Here is a 16293-nt window from a genome sequence, read left to right as displayed (position 1 = left end):
CTGACAAGCAATGAAGATTTTCCTTTTCTCTTCCATTCAATTCACTAAAAAACCTGATTGTGCTAGTTAACAATGAAAGCATATCAAACCAAGACAAAATGTTTAAATAGCTCTTAGCCACCACATTATACCTAACTGAAAAGAATCCTCTTTCTAATTTATGCAAAAAAACCCCCTTAGTTATCTCACTGAATAAAAAGAGAAGTGGCTCTTTTGTAGATAAAAACACGCATAATATGAAGTCCTTGTTTAAGTGATAAAAGAGACAGCTCCTCAGCATATCTAAAAATCTTTATAAAATTAATTAATTTTTATAGGAGAAAAATAAAAGGGATACAGGAATTCTAGAATTCTATCACATAGTATCTGAACATACACATTCTAACATTCTATTTGAATTCTATCTTTGGTAATGAATTAGGTCTCCATTAATTGATGCCTTGATAGATTTTCAGTAAATGTTTGTCTTTCAGAGAAGTTTTGTTTTGGTTTGGTTTTTTTGGCTGTTTCTTTTTTTCCTTTCTTTTCTGCAATTGCCATCATTCCATTGCTAGTGCAGAAGCTGTTATCAAATCACTTTGAAAAATGTGTTTACCCTTTCCAAAACAATTTGGGAAACTGTTTCAACATCAGTAAAATGTGTAATGCACTAACTTCAGTCATTTCTCATTATGTTAGTTGAGTCATGGACAATTACAGTTTTGTCCTAGTCTTTTCTGATTTGCCCACAAGATGTTTGACCAAGATGTTCAGAAGTGGTTATTGACCCTAGCTACCCACCAGGAGGCAATTTAGAAGGACCTAATTTGGACACAATTTAGCCACCAGCCTTCTTCATAACTCAGTTTCACTGTCAAATTACCCCAGTTATTTTAAAAACTGCTGACCTTTTGGGATTTTTATTTCTTTAGTTTCATTTACTTGGCTCTGGTTTATAATGAAAGTTCTGTCTTTGTCTTCATTGTATTGAAACTTATGAAACACTTTCAGAGATGAAGGAAATGTTTTCATAAGTGTGCAACAGTAGCAAATAATTACCTCTGATTTGCTTTTATTTACAGTAAATTTTAGTTCTTAAAGTATTACCAACAGACTTAGATGGAAAACAGAAGTACTGTGTAAAGTTTTCAAGTAACTTGCAATGTCTCAGTACAAAAGGAAAAGTGGAAGAGAGATTTGGATTGATAATTGACAGCTGAATATTACAGCTCCACCATGTAAAAGCTTCATCTCACGGTAAAGGAAGCCAGATATATTGCATTGTATTCCTTGTATATGGAACTGTTTTGACAAAGACATTTCAAATCGGGTACACAATGAATTCCAGAATATAATACACCAAATATGTGGTGGCTTTATAAATATTTCCGTATATCCTGCTGGTTTTTATGTGAGGTGCACATTTTCATTAGGTAACATACCTTTTTTTCTTCAGTGTGCATTGTACCAGTGTGGCCTCATGATTCTCCCACTGTAGCTGTTTCCAGATTTTGTGTATATCATACATATGTTTCACTACACAGTGTAAGAACTCACTAAATATTCTTAGGGAAATCAGATGTATTTTCTGATGACTTTCTATGGCTCTGTATAGGATTGTGATCTGCAGGCCTGCAGTGGTTGCAGAGATGAAGTGTCAAGGTCAAATATGACACTGACTACATACCCTGAAGTTAGACCTTGATGAAATGGAATGAAGCTTGAATGTTTTTTTCATCTGTTCTTCAAGCCTTGTAACATTTTCATGCATCTACCATGTATGAAAAGATCAAGTGTGTTGATGACATCCATTAAAACCCAGTCTTGGTCATGTTTTGAAGAAATTCCTCCCAAATGGAGCCCATCCAGGGCTGTAAACCAGAAGATGCCACACTTTATTTTACACATTTTTTACTAGGCAAATACAAAATTAATAGATTCTGCCCACTGGAAATTCTCTGCACCTATAACTGGTTTCACAGAGAGAGCCTGTGGCACTGATGGATTGAAGCAGGGGTTAATCTTTGCATTTTGGGTGCATGCAAGAAAAGGATTGCATCTACTGCAAGGAAAATTGTTTTTCATTGATTCCTCCCCTGGTAAGTAACTAGAATGTATCATCCTTTAAAAGCAACAGATAATAATCCTCATTCTCCTAACTTCTACTGCTACATTAATTAGTTATAATAACTAAAACATTAAAGTGCAATTATGTGAGCTGATCAAATGAGTGAAAAAGAGAGTTAGGTAGCCATCATTATGCAGCAACAGAAGTGCTCTAAGGTACTCAGAGCCAAACAAGCCTGAGTCCCATGCTGTAATTCTGACTCCATCCTGATAGCTCAAGTAAAAAAAGGTTGAAATCTTGTGCAGTCTATACCAAGCCACCCCACTCTGTTACTTCCTTTTTCCCAGGAATTTATTAAAAATGCACTCCTGTTTGAATATAAATACATACATACATACATACATACATACATATACATAAAAACAGTCTCAGTTATCAAATATGAGCAGTCACTGGAACTGCTAAACACCATAATTTCTCTCTCTGATTCAAACAGAAGAGAACATTTTCCTATTTAATGTGGCCTTAGGCCCTAACTTCTATGCACTAACTTAAAGCTTTGATTTAGATGTGGTGACAAGGGCAGAGTTCTGACCCTTTAGAGCTTTGGAAGACAGAACTAAGTCAGGTTAGTCACTGGTCAGGTGCACTACCTTCCTTTCTGTCTCCATTTGGAATAATAGCCTCTGTGTTTTCCTTCATTGGAGAGATCCTTCTCTTCTCACCCTGCAAAGCAATTCATTCCCTTTGGTGTAAAAAGGGTAGCACCTCAGAAGTCGTGGCAACTTGTCAGCCTAATGTCACTTGACCTATATTTCATGTAAAAAGTTCTTTACCCTTCTTTTAGGGCAGGTCCTCCACTCCCTCTTCAGTAAGTGCTAAGGGTCAAAATTCAGCCAGGTATGCTCAGGCCTACTACAACTTTTCTAGTTCAATGGCTCAGAGATACTAGCCAAGATAAATTTAAAATTTCTTTAGGAATCACTGAATTGAGACTGATTCTAACTTTTTTCTGTGCTGTTCAGTGGCTGGATCAGAGAAGACACTCTTGTCTGGACTGTTCCGAATTTCTGTGTATCTCCTTACAGAACAGATATCATTATTGCTGTGACACTTATGCTAGATATTTTCTATATTATACTCAGTTTAAAAATTGATTTTTTTTTTTAAGATTAGTTTCATTTAAGAACTCCTGAGAAATATTAATATCCTTGGTAAAGGACAAAGTGGTGAGCTGCAAACCTAAGTAATCCTCTAGGGATTTGACTACCTGCCTGTTTTCCTTGCTAGCAAATCTGTGCACTTTTCAAACTGAAGGTTACATTAACATTACACAGAGAAAGTCAATTAATTTAGCAAATTATCAATTTGTGCAGTTTCTTGAACATGCAGTAACATGTACAGAAAGCAACTCTTTGTGATCCCACAGATGTCCTGTCCTCAGTGCACAGCTTCATTAATCATGTGCTATGCATTTTATTGTCTAAATTGCCATGCCATTTGAGACAGGGAAAATATTGGGAAAGAAGTGTTGCTTACCCTTTGCACACTAGTAGAGATTTTAAATAAGCAGAGGGTTTAAAAAGACAATCAACTCAGTGCTGCAAACATTAAAATTTATTCCTAAAATATTATTTTATTTTTGTATTTTAAAGCCCAAAAAATTTATTTTATGGTTTTGCATCTATTTCTAGAACAAATGCGAGCATACTCAGCACCACATACTCAGTTCATGCAAGAAGGGCTGAAATCTATAGTTACACCTCAGGAAGGCAAAGGTGCATCCCTAGGTTTGGGTTATGCCTCTGGGAAATCAAGGAGGTGCTTCTAGGGTTCATGTGGTGGTGTTACAGTGATGCTGCACATGATCTCTACTCTTAGTGCAATGTAGACACAGGCACTGGACTGCATTTGCCTCCTTCCTAAAACTGAGTGGACCTCAGCCAGGACAGAAGTATTCCTTCACACAGAATTTTACCACACCTCCATTCTCATGGCCACTGCTGGCTGCTGCCTGTGGTCTCCATTTTTTACACTAGACAAACAGATAAACAAATGGCTAAATGTAAAAGTAATTTCTGATCTATACTGTGAGAGAGCCTTGGTAATTTGATATGAATTGTGTAGACCCTTTTGGCCTAATTCAAGGGTATCTGTTGCTTGAGGCTAGGACCTTCTGTGTAGAGCCAAGCTAGATGTCAGTGCTTGAACAGCAGAGAGTCTGTGGCTTAAAATGCTTCCATTCCAGCTACATCCCTAGCAGTCATCAGTCACTTGACCTGAATATTTCAAAATGGACTCTTATCTAACATATCATGTCAGAAATTCCCCATACAGCTTTTCTCAGATGTAATTCATGCTTTCCATTATTTGCCTAGATACCTATAACAATTTAAATAATAATGGACACAGGTTGACAAATATAGGAAGGATCACATTTTTATCTCTAAGAAGGTGGTGAGCAGTTTACTGCTTGAAGGACAGATAAAATTCAGAGAACTCAAGAGCAGATGATAGCATATGGAGCATTTGCTCAGCTTATGTAAATTCTCCAAAAAGCATCTGCCATTACAAATGTTTGGATTCCTTGTAAAATAGAGAGAAAAAAAAAGAACAAATAAACTAATGAAACAAAAATCCTAAGTGAACAAAAATCCTAAGCAAAATGAAGAAAAGGATGCAAACAAGGGGTTAAAGAGAGAGAAGTCACAGATATGGACAGAAAGGCCTCTCATTCAATGCTGCCATAAAATCAGTATTAGACATACCCTTAGGGAAGGAATGCTACAATTAGGATCCTTGATCTGGAAAGTCCTACTTGTTACTTCAATCAAGATGAAAAGTGAGATCAGAAAGGGAGAAATGTTGTTTGAAATCAACAGTTTTGTTGGGTTAGAGGCTGAGGGAAAGTCATTCAGACACTTCAGGCTAAATGATGGAAGACACTCTGCACTGTCAGTTCAACCTTCACTTCAGTCTGATGCCTCATCAGAAGCTGTCACAAATTCACCAATATCCTGTGCTGCTCATTTTATTGCTTCTGTTCTGTACAGAGTGTGAGCAAGCACAGAGTGCATCTGGAGATCATGTCCCTGTAATCTTGCTAATAATTCATGCAATGTCTGAAAATGGAGAGAGTTGAAATGGACTTGCTGCGAATGGCTCAGAGCACTGCAAATTGGAGTCGTGGCACATGTTGTTAAAGAAATGGTCACATACCCTTTAGTCCTCCAAGACATTCAGAAGCAAACAAATGAAGGCTCTGGAGATAAGCCACTAGACATGCAGAGGTACTTTTTTGTAGATTCTAGTAAAGCCCTGTGCTTAAAATACGAAATCAGGCAATTGTAACACTCCAGCTGCAGAAGAGGGGTTGGTGCATATTATAAGGGCCACAAATCCATGGATGTGTCTGTGGGTGCTACCTTTAACCTGTTGGTGCAGAAGAAGAAACATGCCTCAAAAACCTGTTGCCTGTATGACCTGTGTAGGTCATAGCAATCCATAAGGTGACACATTTCTGTTTTTTCAGGGACTGTTGATGGAATTAGATCTGAAAACTTTGTTTTCACAAATTTTTGCCAATGAAATATTTTTCTGCTTGCTAAAATTAAAACAAATATTGCATCATCACATGAAATTTAGTTAATGTCAGCTGTTTTGTTACTAGATATTCAGATCACAGTGAGCTTTCATTTTAAAATTTAAAATTTTGCATATGAAGCCTTTTTTCCAAAGTCTAAAATTTACAAGTTAGATAAGCCAGAACAAAAATGTTTCACATCAGATCAATATAATTTAGGGGAGTTAAATTTTGACCACTGATCAAATCATGTGTCTTTCACACAATTGTGAAAGAATTTTAATTTACTTTTTGAAAACTTTTTTTATGGTCCTGTATGGAATTTTGAAGAAGTCTCCAGAAAGAAGACAAAGCTGATACTTGTTTGCAGTGGTTATTCATTCCTCCCATTTTCTCTGTTCTTTTTCCACAAAATAACACTACTTGAGAAATTATATATAAGAGACAGTGAATATAAAATACTTAATTCTGTGGAGTGCATTTTTTCCATGGATTATGTGACAAAATCTCTGAATAAAAAATACACATATAAAATGGACACAATGCTTTTTCCTCTCTGTTTTTTTAACAATATTTCAAAATTTAAAAAAAACCCAGGAAAACAAGAATGCCTTTCTACACATGACATTTCACAATTTTTTATTACCTGGTGAATTAAATAAAATCCTCTAAAAATTTTACCAACATTGCTTTAATTTTTAAAAATCATTTTCAAATTTCTATTTGTGTGAGTCCCTAAATTACATTTCAACTGTCATTTTAGCCACATGGAACACAGGAAATTAATTTTCACATATTTCAAGACTCAAATGTGCATACAAAGCACAACAAACCAGCCTGGAACAGTAAACACCTTTTCAACACAGCACCATGCCCACCTTGTAATTGCACATTTTTTCTAATGGATTCAGGAGTATGAGATGAAACATTACAGAGCTACAGCTAGTGGGGTGAGAGAAACCAAACCCAAATCCCCCAAACCCCTGCATCAAAACCTTTAGTGCTTTAGGTAAATGAGGATCCATTAAGTATGTTTCTGAATTAAATCCTACAGGGAAAAAATGTTAGGCACTGCTTTACAATTTGCCAGATGTTTCCAGGTTATTTTTTCCTTTCCATCAGAGTCAAGTTAATCATGTTCAATAGGCCACCCTGCAAGGGAAAGTAAAAGTAACTTCGTTAGACAGCTGCTTTGCATAAACTGTTTGCTTTCAAGGAATATTGTGCAGCCTGGAGATACTGGAAAGTAATAACAGAATAAAAGGGGGAGGGAAAATCTTCTCACAAATCACCACCCTACTGAGTATCTCCGCATCCCTCCAAAATGAAACTAAAGCTTTGTTTTGGTGTTAGGGGAGGCTAAATCAAAATTCATTGATGACATTAAAAAGCCAACTTGATCCACTGTGAAATACTGTCACCTCATCTTCCTTTATGACTCTAAGATTTTGAGAAGGGATACTGTCTGAATGGATCTTAACTTGTAAATAATGTCTAAATGATAGGACAGTTTGGAAACAGGATTTGAAATCTGTGGAGAAAAAAGTGACGGTAGCTTAGCTCAGAGTGCAGGAACAGACTCGGGTCTGTTTTCTAACTGACTTTTATATTTTTAAATGATTATATTTTCCATCCTCCAACTACTTGAAAAAGTATTTCAAGGCCTTTGATTACACATGGTGAGATTTGAGACAACTCAGCTGGCAAACACATTTCTATCTGGGAAAACCCCCACATACATCAATATAAAAAATGCAGACATAATTCTAGTGTTGAAAACTTCCTCAGTTTTTATTGCATAATTATTGTTTTTAAAGAATCCAATTTTAAAAGAGCCTTACAAAAGCTATGATTTTATGACAAAATAATGGGGTTTAAATTGGGCCTATGGAGTCCCCAGTGTAACTGAGAATCTTCATGCTCACCATCATCTGCTTTTCTAGTTTCTCAGGCTATCTTTGGAAAGTTGACATTATTATAACATTTTCATTAACTTATCTACTGAGTGGAGATTTTAGGATCATAGATATCATAGTGAACTCTGACTTATAATTACCAAAGAAGGTTTACTGCATGTTCAGTGATTGCCATGCACAAGCAAACACACATATATAACTCTAGAGAGGCACATGAGGCACACCTGCATAAATATATTTGCATGTATATACTTGGAGGGGGAAGGTGGTGGCATTAGTTAGTGGACATAGAACACATTGGATCCAATCTCTGAATTTAATTACAATCTCTTCTGTAGATAGTTTTGAATATGATCCCATGACCCTGACTCAAAAGAAGAAATAATGTTACTACAGAGAATACTGAACACTGAATAAAATATACTGACATACATTGAGTCAGTAATGCATGAAACAGAATTGGTAGTGGTCCCAGTGGATACAGCTGGGTGGTAATTTTGTATTAATATTGCATTAAATATTAATTAATTATTAAATTTGCTGCCTTACCATACCTAGGAGCAGCAACCCACCACCAAAGGGTAGAGCACCCAGGGAGAACATCAGGGACATCTCTTCAAAAGAGAAATCAATTTTCAATCCTTGCCACTAATTCTGTGTTTATTTAAATTTTCCTGGTTTCTAGTTTTTAATCCTAACGAAGTGACTCCTGCATATGTGTGTGTGTGTGTGTGTGTGTGTGTATACAGAAACCTTCTGGTCTTCCTTGTGGCACTAACACAGAAAAATCTGGATACATCCCCATGACCCAGCTGGAATTGAAGGTGTTTTCAGTCTTCATATACTTAGAAACCTTGGAACTTTTTCCAATAGAAGTGTAGGTCAGTAGGAGTGAATATAAACCTCCTCATTACTTTCTGCAGATCTCTTCTAGAAGAATTGCATGAATGAGCATTTGAAAATGACTGTGCTTTATCCCTTTTATCACACAGTCACCACAATTTACTTACTCCCTGGCAGGGACTCCAAGCTGTCTGCCTCCATAAATCAGCAGCAGTCACCTTAACCTTCTCCCAGAGGGTTCAGGTTGAGGTGCATGCAGGTTGGGATAATTCATGACAAACATGACAGCCCCCTTAAGGATTTTTTTAAGACTTGATAAATGCACAGATGTGCCAAGGTTTTTGTAGGTGAATGATACTTGGATGTTTGCTGCAGAGAGATTATGCTTTGATATAGATGTCCAGTCTCTAAAACAAGTGCATTTTTCAGGATATATTAACAAATTTAGCTCTTGCTGAAGACCACTGCTGTATGTTTTCCCCTCTTTAATCTTAAAAGTAACATATGGACTAAAGCCCGGCATTCATCAAACTGATGTGGGAACAGACCAGACATTTATAAATCTACTCCACAAGCATGTTTTCTCATGTTTTGTTTAATCTGATTGCAATTATGTTGTGTTGGGAGAAGAACAGTAGAAGCAAAACCCTAGCATTTCAGTGGCACTAAGATCTGAGTGGCTCTGAAAATGTGAGGTAGAAACCCTTGCATTTGGCAGAGCTACATGGACACACTTTGCACCAAATGAGCAACCTGCGGAGCACGTGTTGTTGCCCCCCCACCCCACACGCTTCACGCACACTTGTGCACACAGCATGTTCCCAAAGTGCCCCAAGACTACAGGAGGAACAAACAGGAAGAAGCTACTGAAAAGGGATGAAGGAAAAGCAGGACACATCTATTTCTGGGCTGTGAAGAGAGAGGCTACAGCACAGCCATCCTGCTGGGCAACCTGCGCCGTGTGAGGCTTGGCCATAATGTGCAGACTCATCCAGGGTGTTTGGCTGCTCACTCTGACTGCAGTAAAACCCCTAATTCACAGTGGCTACTTTTAACCTGGAGGTTGTTCAGACACCAGCTTTGCAGCAGCATGGACCTCTGCCCTGCACCTTATCTCTTCTCCTGGCACCCTGGCTTCCCTGGAAAGATGGGAGCCCCACAATGCTCCCGCTGGCATTTCAGTTTGGCACATGGGCCCATAGGTCAGCAGAGACACAGGCACTATTTTTTTCCAGGAACAATGGAGGTAGTGAAAGAAGCAAAAAGACTCAAAAAAGGAGAGGTAAGGATATTGATTTGCTAAAGAAAAGTGTTACTCAGTGCCTGAGCTGGGATAATAGAACCGCAGGACACGTCCTTACACAAGGAGCAGCTATTCATGGCCCTCCTTGAGATGTATGGATTTAATGGCAGCTGTATCGCCTTCTAAAACTGCCTTGTGCTATGAGATACGTATGTACAGTAAAAATAGCACTCTCTGCACAGCAGGTTTCTATTATGGGATTAACCAATTGTGCCCACGTTGTAAAAACCTGCTAACGACTACCAAAGGCAAATCTCCCCAAAGCAGCGGAGCAATGAAAGAAAGTCACAAACAAAAGACTAATGACCTAAAATTGAGATTCAAACCTGAAGATGCCACAGAAAATATTGCCTAAAAAGCTACGGGTACAAAACTGTGTGAATTATGAAATGAAACCCAACTAACAACATCCATTGTTTGTTCCCCCATGTCCTATGCTGCTATTTCTGTTAATGCATACGAGATTGTAAGATGCAGGAGGAAAGACAGCATGCAAAGTGTGCTTATTTATGAATTCCATATTCAATGATTCTTCAGCTAAACCAGAAGAGGCACAGATGATTCTGACTGAACTGGGAAGGTTATGCTAACAGCACTATATAGTCCCTACCGGTCCCTGCAGTGACTGAAGTTTTATGCAACCCATTTACATAACTCTGAAAGAAATCAATTTCGTTCCCTTCTAGAGTTGACCAGGTCATTCATTTAATTAAACTTCAGCAAGTATAAAAAAATTTGCTTTCAATTCAAATGGTCTCATATTATATCTTTTTTTAGCATATGGTACCAGGCAGATTGCCAGCCCTATATGGAAGGAGAAATTCAGCAATATGTTGCAATAAAGCTCTGTCCTGGCTCCTCAGTCAAAATTTACTTTCACCTAAAATATTCTTTCTTGCCCTTTCTTATTTCTAGGATCTCAACATAAAGTCATCAACATTCATGCTGTAAGATTAGATTTAATGTGTTTCTAAAGCCTCCCATTAACCTTTCAGAAAGTCTGACATTTCCTGATTCACCAGACAACTAAGTCTTTTTCTATTGGGGTAGACAGTCTCTTCTCAAATCACTTGCATGTGTCAATAATGACTCCTTTCTTTCCCCACAAGCTGGAGGAGAGTGGGGCCCCAGCTTCCTTGACTGAAGGGGGTTGCTTTTGCAAAAGCTTGTGCACAAGCAAAGGCAGGGATGGAGAAATAATGTTAAGCAGCTTCACAATCAAAAGCTTCTGCAGATAGCCTCAAACCCAGACATAGGTGGATTGGGTAGTAGATAATTCTTTATTAAGGTACTGACAGAAATGTAGTCTTTCAGGATGCTTATGAGCCTGAGGAAAAGCTGCTATTATTCTTGAGTTTCCATTCCTGCTGAGCCAGCACCTGTTTGCACTTTTCCCTCATTCTGGTCAAGCAAAGATTCTCACTTAGCATGTAATAAAATGTTGCTTTATTTCCCCTGTAAGCCAAACACATTGACATCATTGGGTGTGTGCCTGGTTTATGGCCTAAGGATTTGGCCTTTTATACATACACAATTATCTAGATCACTTTCCCCCCCTTCACTCCACACCCTCCACTCCCCTCCCACCCCCAGACTTATGTCAAAACAACAAGTTTCTCAGGTCTATTTTTAAAGTTAATATATGTGAGTGTCATGTGCTTGCAGATCTATTTGTTTTCCTTGAGATATCAGGGTGAGAGAAATTATTTACATTTTAGCCATTAGTTTGTTTTATAAAATTAGAAATCGCATGGCTTTGGTGAACTGGTCAACATGATATTGGTCAACTTACTTGTCTCCTGCAACTACAAAATGAAAATATTTTCTAGAACCTAGATACCTTGGAAATTCTTGATTGAGTTTGACTTTGTCATATAGAATGATTTAGCATTTGACAATGGAGTCCCCATTCTATAATATTTTTGAGGAAAGACAAGGAAATCTTGGTCTTTTGTCCTTGATTTTGTGTTTCCTTCCCACAATCCAAGATGGCTCTCAAAAACATAAATGCTTATGATTTTTCCCACAGATGTGAAGTGCAAGATATACTACCAGGAATTTAATGCCACAAAAGCTGAAACAAAGTAATATGTTTTAAACTTGCTTGGAGGCCACACACAGCTTTTTTATGCAACTCATATGTTGGTTATAGCAAAGAGGAATCCCCTCCTTCTTTCCCCAATGTCAACTCTAACTAAAGCAATTGAGAGGAAGTACTGTTTTCTCTGTCTTATACGCATTTATACACATCTATATATCAATGTAATTATACAGTGGTTTGTACCTATACCTACCAATATTGATATCTATATTGATATGTGTTTATATATGTATTTATAGATAGATAGATTGATAGATATAAATAGTCATATGTACCTATATATTAAGAGCTCACAATAGGTATCACTACCAATGTGTATACATAGATGTTGGTATCTATTTATACAAACAGATCTTGATAGGTACTGATCCTTTTTGAACTGCATATTGATACCAATAGGCATGAATGCCTATTGACTTGATAACTAGTACTGCCTATGGATTTGAATATCTGTTGATAGGTATTGATACCTGTTAACATCAAAACCTATTGGTTATGTTAAGACCTCGATACATAACAATAACTATATTAATGGACACTCATATCTATCAATATTTATATCTATGATATTAATACCTATCACTAGCCACTGGTAATATTAATACCTCTTATTAAGCATTGGTACATTTTTTTGTCAATTGGCATTGATACCTACCAACATAGATCCCTTTTTAGAGCAATATGATAGGCCTCAATCTATTGATTGGGATACCTATTGGTGGGTACTGATGTGAGTGGGTATTGATACAAATTTATATGTCCAAATATCCATACCTGTTGATAGATATCCACACCTATTCAATTTGATATCTATCTATAGAGATGGGTATCTATGTCTATTGTTTTGGATATTGATTTGGGTCTCAATGTGCACTATTAAATATCAAGAACAATACCCTTTGATAATGTTTATCAAAAAGGTTCAAAACAGTGAGCAATTGAAGTGTATCTATATCAGTAGTAACAATATCTATTTATATTTATAGCCACTGGTACTCATGGATACCTTCTGGTATTGCAAACAATGCATGAGTATTAGTATCCATGTATTTGGCTATCTATCAACAGGTAGCAGTATCAATAGGTATGGCTATCTATCATTACTTATCAATATCAATAGCTGTTGATAGTCACCTGTACCAGCCATTACTGACAATATTTTTCATCAATACCTACCTGTATTGATAAGCATAACTGTCTAATATCTATAATTTTTGGTATTGATTTTGATAGGAATTAGCATCACTGCCTACCAATATCAATATATTTTGATATCAATTAATATATTTTGATATCAATAGTCATCAACAGACAATCAACCCCTATCAATTTTGATACCTACCAATGATAGGTACTGATGGGGATAGATATCAATAGATATTGACGCCTATCCATATTAATTGGAATTGTTAGACATCCATACTTACTGGTTTCAATGCTGATTTCAATACTTTTATGTATCAATCAATATTAATATCTACTGATTTTGGCATCTTTTGGTAACATGAGGCATACATACCCACAAACACCAGTACAGCTACTCTTCATCATGCTGTAAAAGCTTCTTAAATTTCTAAAATTCAAGTTGTGTCTTTATTCATCCCATACAAACTCCTTTGTTCAACCATTTTATCTGACACACAGAGACACTTTAGGGACTCCTTATGAGAAGTTCTGTCTGCAATGAAGCCCTGTTCTGCACTAGGGTCAAAATATACTTGGAAATGCTGTGCTGATAAGCCTTGATACAACAAGGAGGCCAGGGGATGGCATTGTCAACAAGGACAGCTTCCATAGAGTATTTTGATAATGCAGTAATGCGTTGGAATAAAATGGCCTGATGGCCTGGCTCATATAGTGATGGATAAATTATTGATATGGACTACATTTCTAAGACATCTTCATGTAAAGACTAACGTGACAAATGCCTCCATGGAGATAACTCATGCATAAGTAGCATATATTTCATTATTGATTTACTAAAAGGATATTATTGCTACTGCAAATGCAGGAAAATTGTCTCTATGGGTCAAATTCCATTTTGATGTTACTGCCAAGAAGGTAACAAATGCACCAGGGTTTTTTTAGCCTTCTCATCCTGCCCATAAGAAGAACTCCAGTTTAGCTGGTGGTTTAACTTTTCCAAAACCATACCCTAATATGTTGTGAGCTGCACTAAGTGTCTCAAGAAGAGAACAATAAAGAGAAATGAACCCACTCCAAACAACTTAAGCCTTAACAAGCTGGTGACTCATAAATGTTAAACCTTTCTTTGCTGGTGAGCATTTTGATTAAAAAAGAGAAATAAAGAAGGCAAACACCAGATGATGCATCACATGAAGGTGCTGAGCCTGTACTCAGTGCAGAAAGTTAAATGCTTGTTGCTAATTTGGAGGCTCTCCCAGCCTGACTGCAAGGCCCCAACCCCACAGTCCTCCAGCAGAGGAGAGGGACAGATCCAGAGGCTGCAGTCAGGTTCAGCCAAGAATCCAGACCATGGGTCACCTCCCTGGGGATGGACTGGGATGTCAGCCCATGGCTGGGCTGCTGTCAATGGAACCTGTGGCCGAGCAAGGCAGTGGGGAGATGAAAACTGGCATTGTTGCAGCACCACGTCTTCAGGGACTGATGGGCCTAGAGGGTTGGAATAGTGTTCTGAGCCATGGACAGGGTGAGAACACTCCTAGAGAGCTGGGTAGAGATTGTCAACACTGATGGTGCCCCTGGGACCATGACAGCAAAGCAGCACTGTCAAAATTGTGTAGCTGGGCATATACCTGATATGTATCATGCCAGGGTTCCCCTACCAGACTGCAGCAGAGTGTAATATATCACTTTGGAGAACTAGCACACTTTTCTGCCCATTCCTACAGAACCTAAACAATACTAAAATAGTGTCAAAAGAAGACCTCCCTTGCCTGTTGAATGCATGGAAAGATGAGTTAAGGGTGGGAATTCTGAAAACTCCTCTGAGAAAGGATTATATGCCAGCAGGAGCAGGGTCAGTGCTGAGACTGTACAAATTCCCCATAGTGATGTACACATGATACTGCTGGAAAGGAATCTGAGCTATACAGCTTGTTTCCTTTCAGATCATGAAGTTTTCCAGCCCTGGAGAGGTTTGGTTTCTGAAATCCTAATTCTGGACCCATTATGGTTAAAACAGAGTGTGATAATCCAAGATAATGTAAGATATATAGAGTGCATTCAGATTGCAAAGTGACACAGACATGAGGGAAATAAATGCCTTATATATTTAAAATATATTTAAGCTCCCAACTGCCAAATTTAAGTCTAAACATATGATTTTGAAATCCAAGCTATATAACCACATTTTAAAATTCTATGGTCATTATGAAGTATTTATTAACTGTTCATTACCAAAAAAGCAAATCATTATTTTAAAAAGTGCTTAGCTATCTAAAATAGCTAGATTTTGGTTCTGTTTTCATACCAGTGATAATATGCTACAATACATTAAAAGGTTTAAGTAAAGCTTTAAGAAACTTATTTTTCCATGCACCTAGGCCAATAGCTTTCTACCTTTGGAGGGGCACTTCTAAGGGTTAGGAAAAAGTAGCCAAGAAAAGAAGAAGCTTCTATTTCCAGAAGTTTTATATTTGCTATACAGAAAATGTACACTTCACAGAAATACAAAACCAGTAATATGGCCGTTAAGGAGAGTTCTTGCAAAAAAATTATTGCACTGTTCTCCAACATTTCCATATAGTAACAGCTGTATTTTTCTCCTAGGTAAATTCCTGGGGAAATACAGGGGCATTATTTTTGCTGTTTAAGTGACCAGTTACTCTGTCCATGCTAGCTAACACTAGCATCACCCATCATCTCTGTCTTTGATTACCTTTATCAGACCCAGTCATTTCTGTGGTCAGATGCTCAGCACAACCAGAGCCTGTGCTGCTGTCACTGAAGCTGGGTTTTCACCAGGACTTCAGATCCAGTTGCTGAAGAAGGCAGCCCAGGTGGAAGTGATGGAACCCAGGGGCAGGACTCCAGGGACTCACAGGGCATTGGCATCGTGGTCTAGGTAGCACCTTGCCCTTCAAAGTCCATTTCTTCTGCTTTCTCATGGCAAGAACAGGTGTGTTCTGCCAAAGCCAGGGCCACAGGGTCTGTGAGCTACCCAGAGCTGGGATGCCTTAACAGCAACATCTCTTAAGCAGCTGTGCCAATATCACTGAGAGTGCAGAGGCAGACTTGAGTAGGTAATCCATACTTTCTCTACATGGAAATGAATATAGGTTAGTCAATAAATTGACTTTTTCTTGGTAAGTGATTTAAAACCACGGAGTGAAAGTTGGCACGTGAACTCCTGCAGGAATTTAAGCTACTACTGCTACTACTACAAAAATTCTCCAGACTAGGATTTAAAGGGATTTTTTTTCAGCAACTTTTGTATTAGAAAATGAAATAAAAGTGAGAACTAGGTCTTTCTTTATTATTATTAATTTGTGTAGCTGGCAGATGCTTAATGCTTTG

At 37.7% G+C, this 16293-nt stretch overlaps 1 long non-coding RNA gene across 2 annotated transcripts in view; it reads right to left on the bottom strand.

The window, feature by feature from the left end:
* The window catches only part of LOC134429867 (uncharacterized), a 69038-nt gene that overhangs the window by 14766 nt on the left and 37979 nt on the right, over positions 1–16293 (bottom strand). The window contains exon 3 of one of the 2 annotated variants that reach the window (XR_010030665.1): positions 6260–6782. The exons of the other annotated variant lie outside the window; for it this stretch is intronic. This is a non-coding gene — a long non-coding RNA (uncharacterized LOC134429867). Of the gene's footprint in view, positions 1–6259; positions 6783–16293 lie in introns of those variants that run through there. 2 annotated transcript variants of the gene reach the window in all.

The sequence above is a fragment of the Melospiza melodia genome, chromosome 1 (assembly GCF_035770615.1).
Source record: "Melospiza melodia melodia isolate bMelMel2 chromosome 1, bMelMel2.pri, whole genome shotgun sequence".
Classification (NCBI taxonomy): domain Eukaryota; kingdom Metazoa; phylum Chordata; class Aves; order Passeriformes; family Passerellidae; genus Melospiza; species Melospiza melodia.
This window is presented reverse-complemented; position numbering and strand designations above follow the sequence as displayed.